Raw genomic sequence first — 25,042 nt, 5'->3', positions numbered from 1 at the left:
GCGCTTAGTGAGACTATCATTTGTTTTTCAACAGGACAATAACCCAACACACCTCCAGGCGGTGTAAGAGTTATTTAACCAAGAAGGAGAATTATGGAGTGCTGCATCAGATGACCTGGCCTCCACAATCCTCCAACCTCAACCCAATTGAGATGGTTTGGGATGAGTTGGACTGCAGAGTGAAGGAAACGCTCTTCATATGTGGGAACTCCTTCAAGACTGTTGGAAAAGCATTCCTCATGAAGCTGGTTGAGAGAATGCCAAGAGTGTGCAAAGCTGTCATCAAGGCAAAGGGAGGCTACTTTGAAGAATGTCAAATACAATATTTGTTTAACACTTGTTTTGGTTACTACGTGACTCCATGTGTGTTATTTCATTGTTTTGGTGTCTTCAATAATATTCTACAATGTAGAAAAATAAAGACAAACTCTTGAATGAGTAAGTGTGTCCAAACCTTTGACAGGTACTGTATATAAAGTTCCCACATATGCTGAGCACTTGTTGGCTGCTTTTCCTTCACTCTGCGGTCCAACTCATCAGGTCATCGTATGCAGCACTCCATCACTCTCCTTCTTGGTCAAATAGCCCTTACACAGCCTGGAGGTGTGTTGGTGAAAAAAAAGTGCAAACCAGATGGGATGGCGTATCACTGCAGAATGCTGTGGTAGCCATGCTGGTTAAGTTAAGTGTGCTTTGAATTCTTAATAAATAACTGACAGTGTCACCAGCAAAGAACCCCCACAGCATCACAACTCCACCTCCATGCTTCACGGTGGGAACCGTGAACCACACATGCGGAGATCATCCGTTCACCTACTCCGCGTCTCACAAAGTCACGGCAGTTGTAACCAAAAATCTCATATTTGGACTCATCAGACCAAAGGACAGATTTCCACCGGTCTAATGTCCATTGCTTGTGTTTCTTAGCCAAAGCAAGACTCTTCTTCTTATTGGTGTCCTTTAGTAGTGGTTTCTTTGTAGCAATTCGACCATGAAGACCTGATTCACATAGCCTTATTTGAACAGTTGATGTTGCGAAGTGTCTGTTACTTGAACTCTGTGAAGCATTTGATTGGGCTGCATTTTCTGAGGCTGGTAAATTTAATGAACTTATCCTCTGCAGCAGAGATAACTCTGGGTCTTCCTTTCCTGTGGCAGTCCTCATGAGAGCCAGTTTTATCATAGAGCTTGATTGTTTTTGCGACTGCACTTGAAGAAACTTTCAAAGTTTTTGAAATTGTCTGGATCTATTAAAGTAACGATGAACTGTGGTTTCTCTTTGCTTATTTGAGCTGTTCTTGTCATAGTATGGACATGGCCTTTTACCAAATATGGTTATCTTCTGTATACCACCCCTACCTTGTCACAACACAACTGATTGGCTCAAACAAGAAGGAAAGAAATTCCACAAATTAACTTTTAACAAGGCACACCTGTTAAAGTTCCAATCCCCGAGCTGACAAGGTACAAATCTGTCGTTCTGCCCCTGAACAAGGCAGTTAACCCACTGTTCCTAGGCCGTCATTGAAAATAAGAATTTGTTCTTAACTGACTTGCCTAGTAAAATAAAGGTAAAACATTTTTTTTAATTAAACAAATTGAAATGCATTCCAGGTGACTACCTCATGGAGCTGGTTGAGAGAATGCCAAGAATGCCAAAGCTGTCATCAATGCAAAGGGTGGCTACTTTGAAGAATGTCAAATATAATATTTGTTTAACACTTTTTTGGTTACTACATGATTCCATGTGTGTTATTTCATAGTTTTGATGTCTTCACTATTATTCTAAAATGTATAAAATAGTAAAAATAAAGAAAAACTCTTGAATGAGTAGGTGTGTCCAAACTTTTGAATGGTACTGTACATGTTCGTGTGCCCGAAATGTTTGGATGCTACAAACAGAAGTTGGCAGATCGGCTGAAACAATTTCAGACGAGTCCCAAGAAGCTTGTGGGGGTCGTAGATCAAAATGGAGAACGCCATCGTGTTTGGACGCTACAGACGGTCTGACAAACACCGGTCTAGCTCTGTCACCTTTACCGCAGATGCGAAAGTGCGACACATGCGGTGTGTTGAGAAAAATCCCAGATATCTTTAGCTTAAACAGACAGATATTTTTATGTATTTTTATGCTAATTCGATTCCGCGGCGAAGTGGATGTTGACTCTCGGGTGCTTTAAGAAAAGTTTTTCAACAGAATCGGCGGAATGACTAGATCCCTGCTCACACGTAAACACAGTTCACTTTCATAATTTGCTCCTTGTATAATTCCATCTCGCATCTGAACACTCTCCTCTCACCTTTTCCCTTCGCTTATGGACATCGGTGCAAAACACATCAGCTGTCATAACCGCTAACCTCTACACACAGCCTACATCATTGTCAACATATTATCTAACGTCATAACGCGTTAGTAAACCCGCTACCATCATGCAGTACAGTGTACAGTCAGTAAGCAGTTCAACAGTTACACCGGCAAAACCCAGTGGCAATACATTTAGAAAACCAAAAGCTGCCCTTGACTTGGAAAAGTTCCAGTGTTGGCTACACCATGGTGCTACCCTACAGACTGTTGTTGAGGCTCCCATACACCTTCATTGCAAAAAAAAGTATGTTTTAATCAATTATTTGGTGATGTGAATATATTTAGTGTAGTTTTATCTAAAAAAAAAGGTAACTTTGTGTTTCACTACTTACATTTTTTCTGAAATCCACTGAGGAGGATGGCCCTTCCCTTCCTCCTCTGAGGAGCCTCCACTGATTTCATCCTCACAATGTGATCTTGCCATTCCACATGTGAAAGTAAGATGAACACGTGGAGTTTTCTTACATGTGAAACGGCAAATGTGATTTCCACATGATAGTTTTCAGATGTGAAAATGCAATTGACATGTGAGGGGAAAACATGTTATTCACCTCACATGTGAAACGAAGGTGTTAACATGTGAACTCTAAATGTGGTTTCACATGTGACGTTTAAACTCAACATGTGAAAACAGCCATTACACGTGAAAAAGCGGTTTTCACATGTGAAACTGCTAATTTCACGTTTCATTTGTAAGGGGATGCATGGATTATTTGACTGGAGACGTTTTTTGATTGAAATGGGGTGAGAAAAACAGCAAAGTGACATCACCGTGAAAAAAGTCCATGTTGAATGACTGAGAACCAGTGTTAGGTGCACAACTAGGTTAGAACAGAAAACATAGAATGAGCAGAATGCCTCACCAATGTCAGAGGTGTAGTAACAAGATCAGCCAGTCAATGAATGAGGAAGAATCTCTGTCAAATCTAAATGAATGTGTTACATCTTCATTTCAATCGACTGTGGTACAAAATACGACTTGGGAAAAATAGGAGTGCGAGCAAGCCAGTGAGAAATCAACGTTTCAAATGTGAGCACCATTACACATCCAAGAGATGTAAATCTCAATTGAACTTATCTGGTTAAATAAAGGATAAATAAATAATACATTTAAATAGTAGTGTTGCTGGTCTCTCATTCATAATGAGCTGATGTCCTGCTGGAGTTGCTGGAAGAAGACAGTACCTCAAAATCTGCCAGCACTTCCAACACTGTGTCTGTATCTGGGCCAGGCTTGGAGGAGGGTTAGTGTTATCAGTGTCTAAACTCTGTACCTTCTGTGTCTGTAAGACGTTTACTACACACACACACACACACACACAGACATTCACGTGCGCACACACACACAAACACACACCCAAAAGACAGGGACTATAATCCTCCCACTTCCCCCGGGGCTTGGATGTGAAAGCAGGCTGGATGGAAGAAGAAATTAAGATGTGTCTGATTCCAACAGCAGCCAATAGGAGAGCAGCGCCTTACACCCAGTGCTCTCTGATAGGTTCTCCTGGCCCTCTTCATCTCCGGGTCCGTATCATTCTCTCTAATCACAAGCACACCAGCAGTCTGACCCAAAGACAACAAGACCCAGGGAGGGATGGATGGATGGATGGAAAGAAAGTGTGTGGGAGGGAAGAGCAGCCAACGCACGGTGACAGTAGTCGCCAGTGTGTTATTATTATTAATAAAGCATTAAAAAGTGAGCACATCAAAGCGTACAGGGGCCATGCTATCATACATGAAAGTAACATACTATAGCTTAATGTCTCCTAAGGCGTGTTATGGTGACGCTGCTTTCATTTGAAATGCATTGTGTGGCGAATGGATTTGTGAGAGTGGAGAAAGCGTGGCGTGGGTGCAGACCATAATTTAAAACCTGACCTCATAGGCTCTTCAAAGCCGTAGTGACTGAGGATATTTAGTGCTTACTGGTGTAGGAGACCCGCGCCAAGGCTGTATAAACAACAGATATGTACATGCTGGCATAGCTGGTGATGCATAGGCCGACTTACAGACCACATGATCAATACTCACTGCAAACAACAACAACAACAACAACAACATTTGAGAAACATTTTATTTATGTTGTTCCTATTATCAGATCACACAGCACATTATATTGACATTCATTGGGAATAAAAATGTCTCATTTGATGTTACAATTTCTCTTTTTCCGCCCCATAAACCATGAATCCTCAATTCTGCAATTGGCACTATTGTGGTAATACTCATTTTGCAAATGGAGACGGCTGGAAGTAAGACATCTTTCTCTCTCTCTCTCTCTCTCTCTCTCTCTCTCTCTCTCTCTCTCTCTCTCTCTCTCTCTCTCTCTCTCTCTCTCTCTCTCTCTCTCTCTCTCTCTCTCTCTCTCTCTCTCTCTCTCTCTCTCTCTCTCTCTCTCTCTCTCTCTCTCTCTCTCTCTCTCTCTCTCTCTCTCTCTCTCTCTCTCTCTCTCTCTCTCTCTCTCTCTCTCTCTCTTTACCACCGACGCCAGGTAATTATCCTAATCTACCTTCCTTCTCCGCTCCTGCTCTTCTCTCCTCCACCGCATCACGCTGCTTTGGACCACCTCTGTGCCTTCATTATCAGCACTGGGAGTGTCTAATGGCTTGGCTCTCTCACAGCGCAGTCTGTCGGAGGAGAGACAGCCTGCTGAGGAAAAGAGATGGAGGGACCGGAGGAGAGGGGGGAATTGGGGGTAGGAGGAGGAGGGAGGAGGGGGGAGAAGGGAAGGAGATACAGCACTGAAGGTTAACATCTCAATCACTTCGGGGCAATTCTGCCAGACTCCGTTAGCTCCAGCTTTTCAGGCGTCTCCCTGAAAAACGAACGGCGGTGGGACGAGTTTGTCTGTCGCAATGTCAAAGAGGTGGCGAGGAGGAGGACACTTTGGAGGTCGACGGTGTGTGTGTGTGTGTGTGTGTGTGTGTGTGTGTGTGTGTGTGTGTGTGTGTGTGTGTGTGTGTGTGTGTGTGTGTGTGTGTGTGTGTGTGTGTGTGTGTGTGTGTGTGTGTGTGTGTGTGTGTGTGTGTGTGTGTGTGTGTGTGTGTGTGTGTGTGTGTCAGGATGAGTTGGCCATGGGATGGGTGTATTTAGGGCGACGGGTCGTGTTTTAAGATGGGACAGGACGGCTGGTGCACCACAACATACAACAGACTCCCACCTTGTCTCTTGGAGACAGCAAGCCATTTAACATACAGAAGGACTGGGGGTGGCAATTCAGTTGCAACATTTTTTTCTAAATGACACCCTTGACGGATGGAAAAATGTTGGGGTCCCTGAACAGATTTATGCGGTACGAAAATAAAATGTGTGACATCGAGACAAAAAGACAGACATTTTCAAACCTACTTTTGAACCCCTAAAGAGAGCAGTGACAAACGCTACCACACCCACACTCCTTCTGTAGCATACCTGTTTTTCAACACTCCAAAAATGTCATATAGTCAAACTGTGATATTGTATGTTGTATATGGCACAAACACAATATACATGGACTCATTCCAAGTGTACTGTAACTGTACATTTCACCCATGGAGGAACGACACAGATTGAGATGGTCTCTGCTTCCGTCTAAATATACATACCATACAGTATATATAATGAGTTAATGACTCTTGCACTACATGCCTTTAGAATGGTACTACCCTGTACTCCATTTAAATGCTAATGAATAGTAATGAATGTGTATTATATAGTGTTTACGACTTGCACACATAAAACAAATGTTTTAGCCTACACATAAACATACCACATGGGTGCACCCGCTCACTGAAATGACTCTAGATACAGTATAGCACATTCTGTTGAGTGGCTAAATACTATGCAAATACATAGAGAGCTGTGCACCACTGAGATGAAAGCATGATCTCAGTGTAGAGCCTGGGTACTGTTTGGTCACCCATAAACAATTGGGGCAGTGTTAGCCTAAAACGTGGCATTAGCGCAGTATTAGTCAACAGCCTGAGTCAATACACCCCACTGGGCTCCGTGTCCTCCTACAAACACAAACAACTGCTCGAGCAGGCCTCTGCAACTAGATGGAAACATCAATTACAGTAAATTACACCGAAACAATGAGAAACACTTTCATTTGTTTAATCTCCTGAGCTGTTTTGGATGAAAGCAATGGGCGCTGGAGTAAGATAGCATTACATAGTCCAAAGTTATTACCCCCCCCTCTCATAATGTTTATACATACAGAAGGAGTGGGCTATTTATATTTTGCTCCTCAGGATGTACTACGAAAGGAGCATCAACTTCAAATAATGTGTTCAATGTGCGGCCCACTATATGGATGCAGTTGAATTCCAAATAGGAGACCCTGAAAATCCACGGCAGCTCCAATGTTTGTCTGGAGGAGCTGCAAGCATCCGGAGTTTCATTGCAGAGAAAATGGCCACAGTTCCATTGAAACACAAAAAGCTTTATGCGCTTGTGTAAGGGAGGAAAACACACATTATGTGATTAGAAAATCATTTAAAATCACAATCCTGGGATAGAGGCCTCTCCATTCTCTATAAGGTCGACTTTAAAGAGGAGAAGAAAACAATGGACCAAATACTCACTTGCTGTATCCGCTCATTCTCTCTGCACAGAGAAACCACAAATGACTAGTCTACTAAATTCTAGCTCTTTTCTAGCAACTCAAACAGTAACTATGCACCAAAACAAAAAGCGAAGAACTTCAACCAAGCACTGTAATGTTTCAATGAGCTGCTTTGCCATGGTTGATTATTGAGGGGGGGTTGGATGCAGTGGACAGACAGATGAAGATTTTGGCTGTTCCAGAAAGCTTTTTGAGGGGGGGGGGGGTTGGAGTAAATGAAAGACAAATGCCAGTAGTGCCCACTCAGCTATTTCCCCTGTCAAGATCAAAGGCTCCGCTGGACTGGCCTCTCCGCGGGAAACTTGAAATGGGCCCTGCCTTTGTTTGCTGTTGCTAGGAGACCTGCAGACAGCTGAAAGTGTTTGCAGTGGGGTACAAGATCAAAAACATTTCCAATATACATTTTTAAGACTGCTGTGTATTCCAGGCTTAGGCTTGTAATTTACAGGACAAAAATAAAAGACCAAGAAATAATGATGTCTCTGTGTGTTGGTCATGGACTAAATTGACGATTTGCTTGATTTTTGCTGTTGGCAAAGCAAGGTAGTTTAATAGTGACAGGGTTGCATGTTTATAACACACTTGGAAGGGTACATCACTGCTCTTTTCTGTAGTAGGCCTAAAAACAGTATGATATAAAGAGAAGTGAGAATCACACCTTATGTTATATCTTTTGATATTGTTATGGAGAATTAACATAATGGACATATTAGTTTGGTTAGTCAAATGTCCCCCCCCCTCACACACACACACACACACACACACACACACACACACACACACACACACACACACACACACACACACACACACACACACACACACACACACACACACACACACACACACACACACACCCTTGCCCACAAACAGTGGACCAATCAGGCCCACATCCAGTTTGATATTTACAGGGCTGAAGTTAACCTTAGCCACAATGCTAATTATAACATTGTTATGGTTTAATGGGCCCCTTGATAGTTTGGGTGCCTACACATGTGTCACTGGGTGCTCATTAGCCATTATTAGGTCGACACTCAACTAATGTCCAAACCTGCTGAGCCAGAAATTACAAGTGTCCCCTTGATATTTACAATACTGTCCTTGGTAGGTATGCAATGTGTCTGTTTGTTTAATGAGAGAGTAAAGGTGTGTTCAGTTTGTATGTTGACCAGATCAATGATGAATACATAGTCCAAGTAAGCCACGCCTATTAAATCTTCAATTACATAACATCGTGTGGAGCCACTTAAACCAACTGGATGACTTGCTTTACCTGTAGCCATGTCTGAAGGACCAATCAATCTGCTTCCTTTCTATTCTTCCAATTAGGAAATGTATACCTTGTGCGTAATGGGTATATCTTGTGCGTAATGGGTATAGCTTGTGCTTAATGGGTATATCTTGTGCGTAATGTGCAAACACAAAACGTCAAAACTATGGTGTTGCAGCAGTGGTATGTCCCATTTCAACTTGTTTAACCTCTGTTAGCTTTCTAGCTCTTCTCAAATGTCTTTAAAAAATAGCTGTTTATTATGGTAGCGTAGTCTACTCAACCAACCTTATAGACAATTCTATAATTCTTACAATTCTTATAGACATGTAATTACAGTGGCCTCTGGTCCAAGGGCAAAACCGCCTCGTGTGGTAAATGTGTAATTAAAAAATACGAAATGAGCTCAAATGATATATTAAGACGGTGGGATCTTGGTTATACTTAATGTAACAAGTAAAACTGCGATCGCCATGAGAGTGACCTTCATGTCTGGAACGATTGAGATTAGAATCGTGCTGCGTCTGCCTGTTGTTTTCACCAACTCGGGCCAACTGGCACGGCATTGGCGTCCTCTCCCGGCTCCCAGTCTGCCGTGGTGACAATGACAACCAGATACCGCATGGCGTGCAAAGATGACAGAAATAGTTGCACGCCAAAGGATTGTTGGAAATTCCAGACAAACATCACGCTACCAGTCGTGAAAGTCGTTATGTAGCTTCTCGGCGTGGAAAAATGCCTTATAGGGTGGAATAGTCATCCCTGACCTGGGCTATATGTCCATTCACATTTGTAAAACATTTGCAGCATCGTAACTACACTCAAGTAGACTACATTTAAACAAGTGTTTGCTGTGTAAGTAAACTGTAGCCTATTATTATTATTTTTTTAAATCTAATGACATTTTATATTAATTAAGCTACTCTAGTATCAGCTTAGGGTGGTGTATTCAGAAGTGTATTCTGTCTAACCATAATGCTACGTATGCATCCGGTGCGTACTCTCTGACTAAGCCCGATTTATGGACACTGTCGCTCGATTTGGGGATCCAATAATAACGCAGCTGGTCAAATTTTAACAGACTACAGTACAGAGCGCAGCAGACCAGATTCTACGTCGACATCGTTTACGTCGCATCCCGCTCACTTTATCTCCCAGCCCTTTTTCGTCAACGGAGAGAGAGACGTCAGGGCTCTCCAGTCGCTGCACAGAGGGACCCACCCCTGTGTGACATCATTCAGAGAACGTACTGTACCGGAGCTGTTTTCAAAGTGTGCATCAGCAGTCTGAAAATCCTGCCAAAAACACATGAACAACAGCAGAGTAAAACGAAAAAGTAGGCTAACGTGCTAAACAGATTTGGGATTTGCACTCTCAGAAAATGTAATGTATTCAATTTGTTGATGAGGACAGCACAATTTCTGTTTTTATGTGTTTGGTTGCGTGTATAAAAAAAATTGATATAAACTGAAACCAGGATATGAATCCAATTTATCCACAAATTGTTTTGCTTGTCTAACGTCATAATTTCCCTGTCTTAGCATGATTAATATGTTGGATTAAACACCATTAAGCCCAGTTTTACGCGAAAAGGGGACAAAAAGATGCTGTACTGCAGGGGTCTTCAACATTTTCTTGCCCAGAGAGGAACCTCCGCCCAGGCAATCCGGCGACCAAGAGCACAAGACGTCTTGGCCTATTCTAAAGGCACCTTACTAAAATTAGAAAAAGCCTGATCATGCAAAAATGGCGATCCAGTATTAATAGGCAATATTAAATATACATAAGTAACTTAAAAGGCTAAGGTTTCGTTATTGTGCTAGATCATAAGCTGTATGATCCATTTAAACCTGATAATGTATTATAGGCCTAAAAGCGCACAGGTGGGACTATTAGTGACCCTTTGGCAAATACATAGATAGAATGACGCAAATAGTACAAATGCTGCACTGTAAGATATTTTAATAAGCAAAATAATGATCATGAGACAATTATTCTGAAAACACACCGCAACAGGCTGCCTTTTTCGTTAGTCACAATATTAGGCTAAACAGAAAAGTAGGCCTAAACTGTTGAACGTTTCATCAAGTCAGTAAGAGTTATCCTTCCTCGAGCCCCTGGCGATAACAGTTCACCTCTCTTGTCGGACGGCTGTTGCTTGAACCCTGGTCTCACGTGGTGACAATAAAATGCCTCGGTTACTAGGCCTTGCATAAAAGGCGAACAGTTTATAACGTTGTGAAGCAAAGGTAGAGCCTGTGAAGGAGAAAGATTTAGTAACGGGGAGAGGATGGAATTCCTAGAGCGAGGTCAGAGGGCCAAAGTTACCTTTTACAAGCCCCGGAGGCTGTATGTGGAGACCATCGACGTAGAACCAACAGTTACAACTCATTATAATACCAAAGACTTGTCATTGTCATCAATCAATAGGCCTATCAATCATCAATTCCACTTGACAATTGTTTTCTATTATATAATAGTTTATTGGGTTAACCAACTTTAGGCTAAACAAATAGGGTTTCATATATATCATGCCTATGTGTTGGTCTAGCCATACGCCTATACATCCTTTCATCTTTCTGTCTGTCATATCTGTCTTTAATTTTAAAGCAGCTGCTATTCAAATTGCCAAACAATAAAGTCAAATTCGTGAAGGCCTAGTCTATTGGATGCTGTGCACAACTGTTCTGGCGAACTGGGGAACAGAAAAGCCGTTGAGTTACAATGAACAAAGATAGGTAACAAAATAAACAAAATAGGCATAATATGATTGGACTTCGACTCCAAAATCGATTATATAAAAATGGGAAAGTTATCAGTGCATAATCATCAATGAGATGAAAATATATTTAAGAGTAGCCTAAGAGTGTTGATCTTTTCACAGTCTTTCAAATAAGTGTTATTCAGGAGGATTTGGTGTGAGATTCCCTTTTCATTAGAACGGTATTATAAAGCGTAGACTTGGAGACAGAAGGGCGAGGCTTACGTCACAGTCCAAGAGTCACCCGCCGTGTGTTCGGCGTCTCCAAGTAAAGACTTATCTGCAAAAAAAAGTTTGGACTGACAATGTGGGTGGACAGGGCGTGAAACTACTATCATCATCAGTTTTGAATGAAAGAAAGAAAACATATCTTCAACAAAAAGGGAGGCTCATTCCAATTCAGCTGCGTTGTTAGGACAACGAGAACCATCCCTCAGATGATTAGTTCCACTTCAAAAGAATTTACTTTCCGCGGTGAACGTCCCCCCTTTTGTGTCCTTACACAGGGGTTTCACAAACCAAAAGAATAATTGTATGTTTAGCCAGTCTGTTTATTTTTTCCTCTGTTCGAACGACATTTGTATTAAATAAATATAATACTTATCACAATGCCCTAAAAGTCCATAAACATGTCCTACTCCAGACTAAAATGCTTGAACGCTCAGACATCATCATAATCTGCGCCAAAGAATAAAGACACATGACCTAAATAATACAAACGGTGTAGGATGGCAGCATAATTTAAATGGTACCCTACCCCACGCCGTTTGGAGTCGATTTCAAAAGTTGTAAAGAAATCCACAACTCCACCGTTATACAAAACAAACAATGTGGATAAGTGGAAAATTAAATGCGAAATAAAGCAGAAAGTTTTTTTCCACGTTCAAAAGAACTGGGAACTCATAACTCCACTTCGGACTTCAGTGGTTTCAAGACAACTGGGAACTCGGGAAAAAAACGAGCTCTGACTGGGAAAAAATCGTTTTGAACGGTCATCCGACTTGGAATGTTGGAGATTTCCCGAGTTCCCAGGTGTTTTGAACGCAGCATATCTTGTTTGACATGGCAAAATACAATAATCAAACCTGTAAATAAACAAAAAATGTAGTTAATAGTTTAATGGAACAACACAATATGAACAACTGACCACAGTCAATATGGGCTTAAAAAGTTAGTCCCTCTTTGTTAAATGTTCTGAATATCCCTATTCAAGAGTTACACATACTGTTACACATGCTTGTGTGACCAATTTTTCCACATATTGCTTTCTGTCAAAGTAAAGATAATACGTACACAACTGTGCTCAAATAGAGCAATAGTAATGTCGTCTTTTTGTAGGCACTAACGGAAGCTAACTCCACCATGTTTACTTGCAGTGGTGGAAAAGTACCATATTGTCATACTTGAGTAAAAGTAAAGATACCTTAATAGAAAATGACTCAAGTAAAAGTGAAAGTCACCCAGTATAATACTACTTGAGTAAAAGTCCAAAAGTATTTGGTTTTAAATATAGGCCTATTTTAATTAATATTATCAAAAGTAAATGTAATTGCTAAAATATACTTATCAAAAGTAAAAGTAAAAGTAAAAATAATTTACATTCCTCATATTAAGCAAACCAGAAGGCACGGTTTTCTTGTTTTTATTTATTTATGGCTAGCCAGGGGAACATTCCAACCAGTGGTGTAAAGTACTAAAGTAAAAATACTTTAAAAAGTAAGTCGTTTTGGGGGGATATCTATACTTTACTATTTATATTTTGGCCAAGTTTTACTTTTACTTCACTACATTCCTAAGGAAAATAATGAACCTTTTACTCTATACATTTCCCTGACACCCAAAAGTACTCCTTACAGTTTGAATGCTTAGCAGGACAGGAAGATGGTCCAATTCACGCACTTATCAAGAGAACATCCATGGTCATCCCTACTGCCTCTGATCTGCCGGACTCACTAAACACGAATGCTTCGTTTGAAAAAAATTGAAGAGTGTTCCTGGCTACAGGTAAACAAAAAATAAATGCAAATTGTGCTATCTGGTTTGCTTAATATAAGGAATTTGAAATTATTTATACTTTTATTTTAACTTTGATACTTAAGTATATTTGAGAAATTACATTTAATTTTGATATCTAAGTATATTTAAAACCAAATACCTTTAGACTTTTACTCAAGCAAGTATTTTACTGGGTGACTTTCAATTTAACTCAAGTCATTTTCTATGAAGGAATCTTTTGACAATTGGGTACTTTTTCCACCACCGACTCCAAAACTCAGAAAATGTACAAACTAAGCATTTGTGTTTGGTGTGTTTGCCAGATCAAATGCATTATAGATGACCAGGGAGGGCTGTTCTCTTGATAAGTGCATGAATTGGACCATGTTCATGTCCTGCTAAACATTCAAAATGTAATGAGTACTTTTGGGTGTCAGGGAAAATGTATGGAGTAAAAAGTACATTAATTATCTTTAGGAATGTAGTGAAGTAAAAGTACAAGTTGTAAAAGAAAAAGAGTAAAGTACAGATACCTCAAAAAACTACTTAAGTAGTACTTTAAAGTATTTTTACTTAAGTACTTTACTACTGGTTAGTTGTCCAAAGTCTATGGGAAATTAATGGGGTATTTGGAGTTTTTTTTGGATAAACACTGAATATAAGGTCTGTGGTAAACACAGGCTTCCGGAGACACCTGAAACCCCACCTCTTTAAGGAATACCTAGGATAGGATAAGTAATCCCTCTCACCCCCCCCCCCTTTAAGATTTAGATGCACTATTGTAAAGTGACTGTTCCACTGGATGTCATAAGGTAAATGCACCAATTTGTAAGTCGCTCTGGATAAGAGCGTCTGCTAAATGACTTAAATGTAAATGTAAATGCTTAGGAGATATTATACATTTTGTTCTATGAGATAATCTTCATCAGCTAACATCACTTTTTGTGAATTGTGAAGCATTTATGTCATCAAAACAAGTAAAAAGCTAATGATGTGCTGCTAACATGTAAAAAATAAAACTACACCTCATGTCCAATGCATTTGACATTTAGCTAACAGGCTTAGCCAACCTTATCAGGTGGACTTAGCCCAATATGTACTCTTAAGGAGCCTACCATTACTCCTTAAGGTCCAAGGACCATGTATGCTATTTCGGAGGTGGACTGGCTCTGGCAGCCAAAACAGCCAAATACTCCATCTAGACATGAATTGATTTTCAAGTGTGATATGGTTCTGGAAACATAAAGCCCTTTGCCTTCATATCACATCAAAATTATTTCACAAATGCCAAATATACACTTACTGTATACAGTTTTAACCGGCTGTATCACAGTGGTAGCTGGCAGTAATTTTCAGTAACAACAAGTTTCTGGCGGCCTTCTTCCATTACACACTGACACACTGGTGTTCTGAGCATGCTAAATTAGCTAATCAGCACTGGTGGTCTCTCTGTCTTCCGTCTGTCTTCTGTAAACACCCGCTGTAACATGGAGATACGGCAGTGTGGGAACCCTAAGCCTATAAAGGTGTGTATCAATGTAACCTGTAGTTTTTTGACAATTATTTCTCGCTGATCTGAAGGAGACGTGTGTTAATGTTCAGACCAAGCGTTGGCGCTCTTAACAAAACTCCCCCATACAGAAGGTGCCTTCGTCCAATGACTCTTCCGTGTAATGTAACGGAACTGAGTGTCGTGATCAAGGGCTAAGGCTGACCCAAAGTCTGGATAACATCATTTGAGAAGTGATAAAACAAGCACCTTACCGCTGAAGAGACATGGTTTTTTATACCATCCTTGCGTTTTAGTTCGAGCAGGTAAGCAGAAATCTAACTAAGCTAACTAGCTTTTTGGCGGACTAGTGTAGCACAGACTAGTTTGTGTGTTCGGCGTAGTGACATAAAACATTTTGCGACTAATGTTATAGTTCCATTTCTCTGACAGTTTAGCGATTCGTTAGCAACTGACTTATTTGGAGCACAAAGGATTCGTAATTCATAAAGGTCATATTAACTGATTGATATTATATCATTGAACGAAACGTATAAGATCTCCTAACCTTATTTTCTGTGTATATCCCAAAGCCCCATTCCTTTCCCCATTAATTTCCCCAACAGGAATGGCCAATGAACCAGAGGTAGAAAATTCTAACTCATGTACATTTTTTAGGACTACACGCTGGTGAGCTCTATTGACTTTGACTCTGGCTCTCTGTTAGAATTGCTTTCAACCTTTTACATTAAAAAAAAAATTGAACCTTTATTTAACTAGGCAAGTCAGTTAAGAACAAGTTCTTATTTACAATGACGGCCAAGGAACAGTGGGTTAACTGCCTTGTTGAGGGGCAGAATGACAGATTTTTACCTTGTCAGCTCGGGGATTCGATCAAGCAACCTTTTGGTTACCGGCCTAACGCTCTAACCACTAGGCTACCTGCCGCCCCTTATAGCACCTTTTGAGCATTCAGCATAAGTATCAATCACATCCATAAACTCTGGGTAACATTGAAAGCATATTACAACTACAGAAGCATATGTCAATGAAAGAAGCATAGCCTATTACTTTATAGCATCTCACCAATACCCCTGCGTCTTTGATAAAGGCCTATATTACTAGGAAAATCTATTCAGGGAATCCTGTCCAGGTTTTGGCCCAGGAGTCTCCATCCATCCTCTCTCTTCATGATCTGTGATAACTCCCTGGCACAGGACACACCAGGAGCAGTCCTTTAATGTTGGCAACTGTCAAAGCTTTGATTTCTGATTGATGAGTAAGGGCTGTGCAACAACAGAGCTATCCAACCAACCATCCAGTCCCCCTCCACAACCTGGTACTTTCTGTACCTAAATGGGTTAGAGCCTCTGCCAATTCACCCAGCGTTCTGGAAACAGGACAAGGAGGTAGGTAGTAAGATATAAATCATTCATGTGGTCATCTGTAGCCTTGGATGATATGTCTGGGGTGCTAGCTAGCAAGTATGTTTGATGAATGGGGAACAATGGAGCCTCTTCAGAGGAGGAAAGGGTGGACCATCCTCTTCAGTGAATTTCATAAAAATAAAAATAGTGAAACATTTAAAAAGTTATCAATTTTTAGATAGAACTATATTAAATATAGTCACCAAATAATAGATTAAAACACACTGTTTTGCTATGAAGGTCAGCAGTAGCCTCAACAGCACTCTGTAGGTTAGCACCACGGTGTAAACGGACAGTTAGTTTCCATCCTCCTCTGGGTACATTGACTTCAATACAAAACCTAGGAGGCTCATGGTTCTCACCCCCTTCCATAGACATACAGAGTAATTATGACAGCTTCCGGAGGCCGTTCTATCAGTGCTTTTGCAGCATTAACTGAAATGTTGCCCACCCAATCAAAGGATACTGTCATTAATTTAGTACGGAAACCATAACGTACAGCTAGCTAGCACTGCATTGCATAAAATGTGGTAAGTAGTTGACTCAAAGAGAGGGAAAGACGATAGTTGAACCATTTTGAACAAATACATTTCTTCAAAAATGAAGGAGAAGCAAGAGAGAGAGAGACCGAGAAATAGCCATATTTCCTTGTATTTCACTTGTTTCCTTGTTTTTCACTTACTTAGCAAGCAAATGCAACTTGCTAGTTTAGCATACTCAAACACCTGGCTCAAACAGAGAGGGATACTATGTTAGCTAGCTGGCTATGGCTATCCAACACTGGAACTCTTCCAAGTCAAGGTAAGCATTTGGTTTTATTAATTTATTGCCGGCAAGGCCTGCCGGTGTAACTGCTAAACTGCTTGCTGATTGTACACTGTTATGCATGATTGTAGAAAGTTTACTAATGCGTTAGTTCTATTAGCTATGTTGACCATGACGTTAGCTAATATGTTGACAGCTATGTGGGCTATGTGTAGAGGTTAGCGGTTATGATATGAAGGTTTGTCTTGGAACTTTTTTTTGTTGCCTGGTCACAGTCATGTGTTGTGAACTGAAATCCACAAGAGAAGGGAAAAGATGAGAGGAGGAGAGCGTGTAGATGCAAGAAGGAGTTATACAACGAGCATTGGCTGCTATTAAAGTGAACTGTGATTGTGTGCGATCAGGGGTGTATCCATTCTGCAGATTCTGTTGAAAAACTTTTCTTCAACGGAAGCAAACGGGAATAAACGTACCTGAATTTGTCCAATAGAAACTCTCATTTGCAACTGATGGACTAATGACTACACCCTAGATAAGCTAGGAGCAAGCAAAAGAGTACAAGGTGGTATTGTGTCATTGTCTGTCACCTTGATTACTACATTTTCTTCTCTTGACCTGTGCACCTACGTTGTAAACTTGCATTCATAGGCTAGGTTGTAGCAACTTCATGATGGGTATAGGGAAATTGGAGTATCATGTAGTGTAAACCTATCATTTAGCTGGGTAAATGGAATATGAATGAGTCATCCATTATGCTGTAACAGAAATAAAGGCAATTCTCATTTAAAAAATAATTGTCCTCCCTCATCTTAAACAGCACCGACCGCCACTGATGGGGAGTCTGTTGATCCAACACCACGGTAAGACATTGCATCTACATTGTACTATAGCTCCTCGAATAAAATATCTCCCCAAAAACTGAAACATTTTATGGTTAAAATCAATACCACTTTAAATGAACAACAACTCATATTTGCTTTATGGTGCATTAATTAAGTATTCAAAGATGCTTCCCAGAGAAGCAAAGTCATTTAGATTAAAATCATCAGGTGCTTTGCCATATAGGCAAATGGGTATGTTTTGTTTCAAGTGGGACGATTACACAGATGAAATACTGAAACAATGTGCAAATGAGCAGCCTTTCAGTAAAAATATGGGGGGGGGAGACAATCCAAAATGACTGATCCATATATCCCATATCACTGATGTGGCATTGAATATAGTCAGTATGAATACATAAATGTTCATTTGAAAGCTTAGGGTTAAATAAAACCTTTGGGACATCAAGATGAAATATTATTGGTTTTGGAACATATGGGAACCATGCTGGTATTGGCTATTGACTTCTATGCAGTATTACAGTGTAATAACAAAGCGGCCTCTTCAGTTTCAGACACTATATATGGGAGAGAGAACCTATTATGATTCTCTACATTTAGATGAAGTCTGTCCTACCTGCGGTGAGGTCACACAAAGCTGACCCTCTCTTCAGCTCCAGTCTTCTATGAACCCAGCATAACCTCTCTATGGAGCTATAGACATAGAGAGACATACTATGTCTATGCCAGGAACTTGGAGAAATAATATTTAAGATCAAAAGACAGTGACACCCTCAGAAATAAATACAATTATGTTTGAACTTAATGCACAAAGAAATCAAAGCATAGCTATAACATACAATTTCCCCCATTCCCATTAAAGAAGGAAGAGTTGACTTGAAAAAAGGACACATTCTTGACTCAAGTGCAACTAATTGCTTCTTTCATCTATCCAATTAAAGGCAGAATTCTAATCCAAGTAGTTTATTTCTTGTTTTGATAACTCATCACGTGCCACAGCCTTGTAATCAGCACAAAAATGTGAGCATTGCATATTAATTATTTCACTGAGGGATGCTTTATGCTATTTACCCTGATGATTTAGATCTTCCTCCCACTGTACTGAATAGAATTCCTCTTGGGCTGCTCCGAGGACTTTGAGGGTCTTAACACTTACTAGGCTTTTCGCAAAAATACCCGCGGCTACACACATATAACACAATGTAAACTTGCAAACTTGTCACGTTTCGACCGCTACCTCTGCGGGTAGTGCACAACACTTGCCTGACAGTTGCACCCCTCTAAGCAGGGCAGTGTAAACAGAATTGTCTTGTTGAGCCAACACTCTTAAACGTGATTAATGCCTGATGTCCACCACATGCATATGCTTTTTATTTTGCTGGATGTCTTGCCTGTATTTTCTGTATTTACTTGACGCACATGTGCTTCGCTTTTCAACTAGCTAAAAGCCAGCTAGTTGGAGTCTGTGTGTGTACTTCCGCTTGTACCACCGCATAGTAAACAAAGCAGGAGTTGAAAGGATGGAGCGCATGCGGTACACAGAACGCACCACAGCCTAGTGCGGCACCCCCAACGTAGGGTTGTGGACTGCTCCATTGACAATGAATGACTTCCGCCGGAACGCAAAGAGTTTGATGCATCTGGTGGACATGAGGCGTTATGCTTGATCCAGCAATGCGGTGCGGAGGCTCTGTACGTGGCTCTGGCTCTGTGATGCTGTGCACCTACCAAATTTTTTGTAACAATGTGAAGGGAAAGAGAACTCCTGGAAAGAAATCAAGGAGGTAACGGGGATAGATGCGGTAAAGAGGTCAAAGGATTGCATACTGTGGTGGATAGAAGGATGCCTGATTGGTGCACATTCAAGAAGTGGAGAGTTGTCAAATCCATCATGTTTTGTAACAGGCCCACAATGTGGTTACTAAAGTCAGGTGTGGATTTATTTGGCTGTTTTCACTGCATAACATTTAGAAGTTGTCCCTTTTCAGATTTAGAAGAAGTGACTGCTAAAGGCTAACTCTCGCTCGTATAAGCTGGTAGCATAGTTAGCATACAAAAATCGATGGTTGTAGTCAAAGTCGTTTTTTAACTGTAACGCAGTTCACTGATGACGATGACATGAACATGTATTCAGGTTGACATCCATACAAACATTATATTCCGATTTTTACTTTGACATAGTGTGAAATGCACATATACACAATAGCCTAAATGTACAGTAGGCTAATTTTGCTGGGGGGCAAGGAGGAGATTCGGGATCTTTCTCTGACACGTTTTCATGGCATTTACATTGTTTTGGTCGAGTCCATCTATGGATGGGGAAGCTTACCACAATAAGTGGAGGTAGTTGCGGAACAAGCTCATAAAGCTGTGGAAATGCAGGTGGGAAAACGGTTCTGCCTTTTTACATCATACTATCTTGGCTGAGCTCCTACGTCAAGCACCAGGAAAATGACTCCAACATCTCAGAAGAGGTAATATTTGTCTTTTTGTTTAGCCAGTTGCTGGTATTTAGCTGGCTGGCTATAGACATTAGCCCTGAATCACTACGAGTAGTGCAATTTAAGTTGTGTAGATCAATTTATTGGATGCATATGACCAGTGGCATGTATTCGTGGATGGCAAGGGAAGCCAGGCTTCCCCCCCAAAAAACATACCAAATTATTTATTTAGTCTCTCTGTGTTTCATAAATGTCCTTCAATTCGCAAGAGGCTGAACGTATCTCACCAGAGAAAGCATTCGAGTGAACGAAACAGCGCCCCCCTCTTTCTCAATATGTGTAGCCCATCTATATGATGCTGTCTGGTCAAAAAGAGTTTGACACTGTTGTCGCCCGTAGCATTTAATGCAAGTGAAGTCTGTGAGCATTTGGCTAGTATAAAATAGCCAATCAGCTTTGAGCTAAACTGAGTGAGCTCAGCTGGGAATGGTCCTGCCGCACAAAAATAAAAGTGTCAAGTGAAGCAAGTTTGGATTTGGTTTCACACCAATAACATTACAACTGAAGCCAAATGTCAACGACAGAAAAGAAAACATGTAATTGTTGCATCTCATTGTGTTGTTGTCCTCCGGTGGCTAGCTAGCTGAAATCGGTCCTTTCCTAAATCAGCCATGGCTGGAGATAGGGACTTAGAATTGTGGTTTTACTTCATTCTCTGTACTGGCCAATGACAATAATGCAGATTCTGATCCAACCATAAATTCATACATTGCGCACCTGGCCTGAGAGGATGGAAGTTCAAAGTGTAGCTAGATGTAGTAGGCTAGCATTAACTAGCTGGCCTGGTGCATCGTTGCCCATGAAAGGAAGCATTTTAGGCAGGTAGCCTAGGACAACAAAAAACAAAAGTGTGTAGTGTGTGACAGAGTCATAGACAGTTTATGCTAATTAAAAGAGGAGGATGGCATTGGAGTTTCTGTACAAGTAAATCAAATCAAATTAAAAAGTAGGGTGAGTCAACATGTTTTTTCTACTTGCACACACACACACACACACACACACACACACACACACACACACACACACACACACACACACACACACACACACACACACACACACACACACACACACACACACACACACACACACACACACACACACACACACACACACACACACACACACACATAAAGAAGTAACATGGACAGCCACATATTTATCTTACATTGATTGGACTAAATATTTGTTGGTATCTTTAGTTGTCACTGTATTAGACTAAGCATAGGTGATTAGATGATGTTGAAGTGTTGAAGTTGAAATGGTGCTGGAATAGTGGAGGCAGCTCCTGTTTTCTTTGCGATTTGAGGTACTTCTCAGTGGTTCTAAATCAATAGTTGTTTAGTAGCCTGAAAATGTCAGAAAACATTAACTCAATTGACCATGCTTTAGGTCATATAACTGTTTGTTTACATAAAATATGTTTTGTGGACTTGCTCTCCGGTTTTGTGATGAAACAAAGGTGTGGTTGAATATATTCTGCCCACTGTGTCTTCTTATTGTCTCGGCCTTAGGCCTATATAAACATCCTTTTTTCAAGACCGTGTCTTTTAAAGATAATTCGTAAAAATCCAAATAACTTCAAAGATCTTCATTTTAAAGGGTTTAATCACTGTTTTCCATGCTTGTTCAATGAACCATAAACAATTAATGAACATGCACCTGTGGAACGGTCGTTAAGACACTAACAGCTTACAGATGGTAGGCAATTAAGGTCACAGTTATGAAAACTTAGGACACTAAATAGGCCTTTCTACTACCTCTGAAAAACACCAAAAGAAAGATGCCCAGGGTCCCTGCTCATCTCCGTGAACGTGCCTTAGGCATGCTGCAAGGAGGCATGGGGACTGCAGATGTGGCCAGGGCAAGAAATTGCAATGTCCGTACTGTGAGCATTGATGAGACAGCGCTACAGGGAGACAGGAGGGACAGCTGAACGTACTCGCAGTGGCAGACCACGTGTAACAACACCTGCACAGGATTGGTACATCCGAACATCACACCTGCAGGACAGGTACAGGATGGCAACAACAACTTCCGAGTTACACCAGGAACGCAGAATCCCTCCATCAGTGCTCAGACTGTCCACAATAGGCTGAGAGAGGCTGGACTGAGGGCTTGAAGGCCTGTTGTAAGGCAGGTCCTCACCAAACATCACCGGCAACAACATTGCCTACGGGCACAAACCCACCGTCGCTGGAACAGACAGGACTGGCAAAAAGTGCTCTTCACTGACGAGTCACGGTTTTGTCTCAACCGGGAGTGATGGTCGGATTTGCGTTTATGGTTGAAGGAATGAGCATTACACCGAGGCCTGTACTTTGGAGCGGGATTGATTTGGAGGTGGAGGGTCCGTCATGGTCTGGGGCGGTGTGTCACAGCATCATCGGTCTGAGCTTGTTGTCATTGCAGGTAATCGCAACGCTGTGCGTTACAGGGAAGATGTCCTCCTACCTCATGTGGTACCCTTCCTGCAGGCTCATCCTCACATGACCCTCCAGCATGACAATGCCACCAGCCATACTGCTCGTTCTGTGCGTGATTTCCTGCAAGACAGGAATGTCAGTGTTCTGCCATGGCCTGCGCAGAGCCCGGATCACAATCCCATTGAGCACGCCTGGGACCTGTTGAATCAGAGGGCTAAGGCCATTCCCCCAGAAATGTCCGGGAACTTGCAGGTGCCTTGGTGGAAGAGTGCGGTAACATCTCACAGCAAGAACTGCTAAATCTGGTGCAGTCCATGCACTGCAGTACTTAATGCATCTGGTGGCCACACCAGATACTGGCTGTTACTTTTGATTTTGAACCCCACTTTTAGGGACACATTATTCCACTTATGTTAGTTACATGTCTGTGGAACTTCTTTAGTTTTAGTCTCAGTTGTTGAATCTTGTTATGTTCATATGAATATTTACACATATTATGTTTGCTGAAGATAAACGCAGTTGACAGTGAGAGGACGTTTCTTTTTTTGCTGAGTTTATGACGTTGTCAAGGCATATGAACTAACAGGTTATAGAACAAACATCACAATTATCACAACACATATTACATACATCTTTTTTCCCCTGGCTTGGCTTCCTCTGTGATTTTACCCAGGCACCGCTACTGCACATGACACTCTCCGCTCTACTCTGCTCCCTGAAGCGCAAGAAGTATGAATGCTCTGACTTCTACGAAGGCCGTATCGCTATAAATGCTGTACGGCCACTGTAAACCCAGGACTGACCATGAATCGGCTTTTACAGTAAAAATGGTCATAGTATTGCAATGTTTTTAAAACAGTTGAAATGTCCGGACATTTTCTTTATTTTGTAAGACTTGTTTTATTTCATTTTTACCTGAAATTGTAGTAACAGCCTGTTGCATTCTGAAATGATCAGTGAGCTTTAAATCTCAAGTGTATGTTTGTTGTTGTTGCTTGACTGCACTGAGCCACCTAGGTCCAGGCAAGAAGCAAATCCCCAGGGAATGACTTCCATGATCTTGATGAAAATGAAACCTGGTTTGTTCTAAGGTTACTTTAATATGGTAGCTTGTGTAAGCCTAAGAGCTCCTCTCTAACGATGTTTCAGCTAAACGTCAGCATTCAGCTACAGCCAGCATGTTTATGTGAGGATGCAGAAATTATTTTGTTTAGCTAGCTTGCTAGCTATCGTTTCCTAGCTGTGTAGCCTATATTATAATATGAATGACTGCATGGTAATGCTACTGTACTGTATTTAATGTGAACGATGAGAAAATAATACTAATAATTCTTGTGGATTGTTGCATTATGCAATAGTGTAATATGGTTTGGTTGCATTATTCAATATCGTAATATGTTTTAGATGAAAAGTTGCTCCGATTTTTAAAAAGTGTGTGCTTACTGGCTAGTGGCTAGTAGGCCTGACCCATTTAGTCCACTGGTCGATTGTTTGGTTGATAGGCTGTTGGTCGGATGAGATAATTATGGCAGCTTGTCTGAGTAGACCAATCCATTGCGGAGGCCGCGGGGTTGGCACACCAGTATCCCCAGTAGTACATTTATCGTTAATTCCCACCATTTCTCATCTACAATGTGTGTTTGGTTATGGTAATTTCTGCTAATGCATTCAATATATTATTATTACAGTCTTACTGTTGTCATTGTAGGAGTGGACACATTGTTTGCAGCGCGCACAGTAGGCTGTGAGAAAAGAGTTTTGGTTTATTTCATTCCATTTACGAGTTGTCAATTTAATCAAAATGTGCATATGAAAATCATAATTGGCACCCAGGTCAGAAGAAATGGTAGGATAACTTGGCAGGTCAGAAGAAATGGTAGGATAACTCCTAATGGAAAAGGTTGCGGATAGCCGGTGTAGTCTATTACCGACAACTTCAGGAGCTTAATGTCAGAATCTGCGATAGGGCAGCGGGAGGAGGAGGGTGGGGATTCTTTTTCTTTTTTTTGGTTAGGCTACATTGATCTATGGCTCTATCTTTAGTAATTTAGTCATTTTTAATCGTAGTGCTTAAAGCATCAGACAAGCTCAGTAGCCTACATATAGTTCATTTTATTCAAACATAGGGGGTGTCTATATATGGAAAAATACAATAATGTGAATAATGTGAATTGAAAAGTCGAAATCGCCTCCATCACTACACTCCTCTAAGTGTCTTTCATCTCTCGCAGTGGGAATAGGGCCTAACTGACAGATATGCAGGAGACGTCAGAGGATGTGGTGACAAAGCTAACCGCTAACTGATAACTCTTTCCATTTATCTCCATTTAGGTGGGTGTGACGCGGGTGTTAAAAAGGTGTTGAGGATCAATGGGATGTTGACATTAGTGCAGGGATCTTTTCCAAAAATCATCAAGGTAGGTGCCATCGCACTTTGTCATGTGTGATTTTTGCAAAAATGCCTCCCTGAAATTCCCCTACTCTACCTCAAGCTGCTACGTGCGTGGAAAACCTTCAGTCATTCACCACATTCAGCTCAATTCCCCAGGTCTTCTAGTGATGAAATAACCCAGTTCCATGAAGTAACCACAGCTC

The 25,042-nt window shown here is 41.1% G+C and overlaps 1 long non-coding RNA gene across 2 annotated transcripts in view; it reads right to left on the bottom strand.

The window, feature by feature from the left end:
• Nucleotides 1-25,042, bottom strand: part of LOC123993346 — a 144,256-nt gene that overhangs the window by 3,487 nt on the left and 115,727 nt on the right. Inside the window, exon 3 of one of the 2 annotated variants that reach the window (XR_006831437.1) lies at nucleotides 4,878-5,014. The exons of the other annotated variant lie outside the window; for it this stretch is intronic. This is a non-coding gene — a long non-coding RNA (uncharacterized LOC123993346). The remainder of the gene's footprint in view (nucleotides 1-4,877; nucleotides 5,015-25,042) is intronic. 2 annotated transcript variants of the gene reach the window in all.

Source organism: Oncorhynchus gorbuscha, linkage group LG13 (assembly GCF_021184085.1).
Source record: "Oncorhynchus gorbuscha isolate QuinsamMale2020 ecotype Even-year linkage group LG13, OgorEven_v1.0, whole genome shotgun sequence".
NCBI classification, from domain to species: Eukaryota; Metazoa; Chordata; class Actinopteri; order Salmoniformes; family Salmonidae; genus Oncorhynchus; species Oncorhynchus gorbuscha.
Note: the sequence above shows the minus strand (reverse complement) of the source record. Positions and strands in the feature narration are given on the sequence as shown.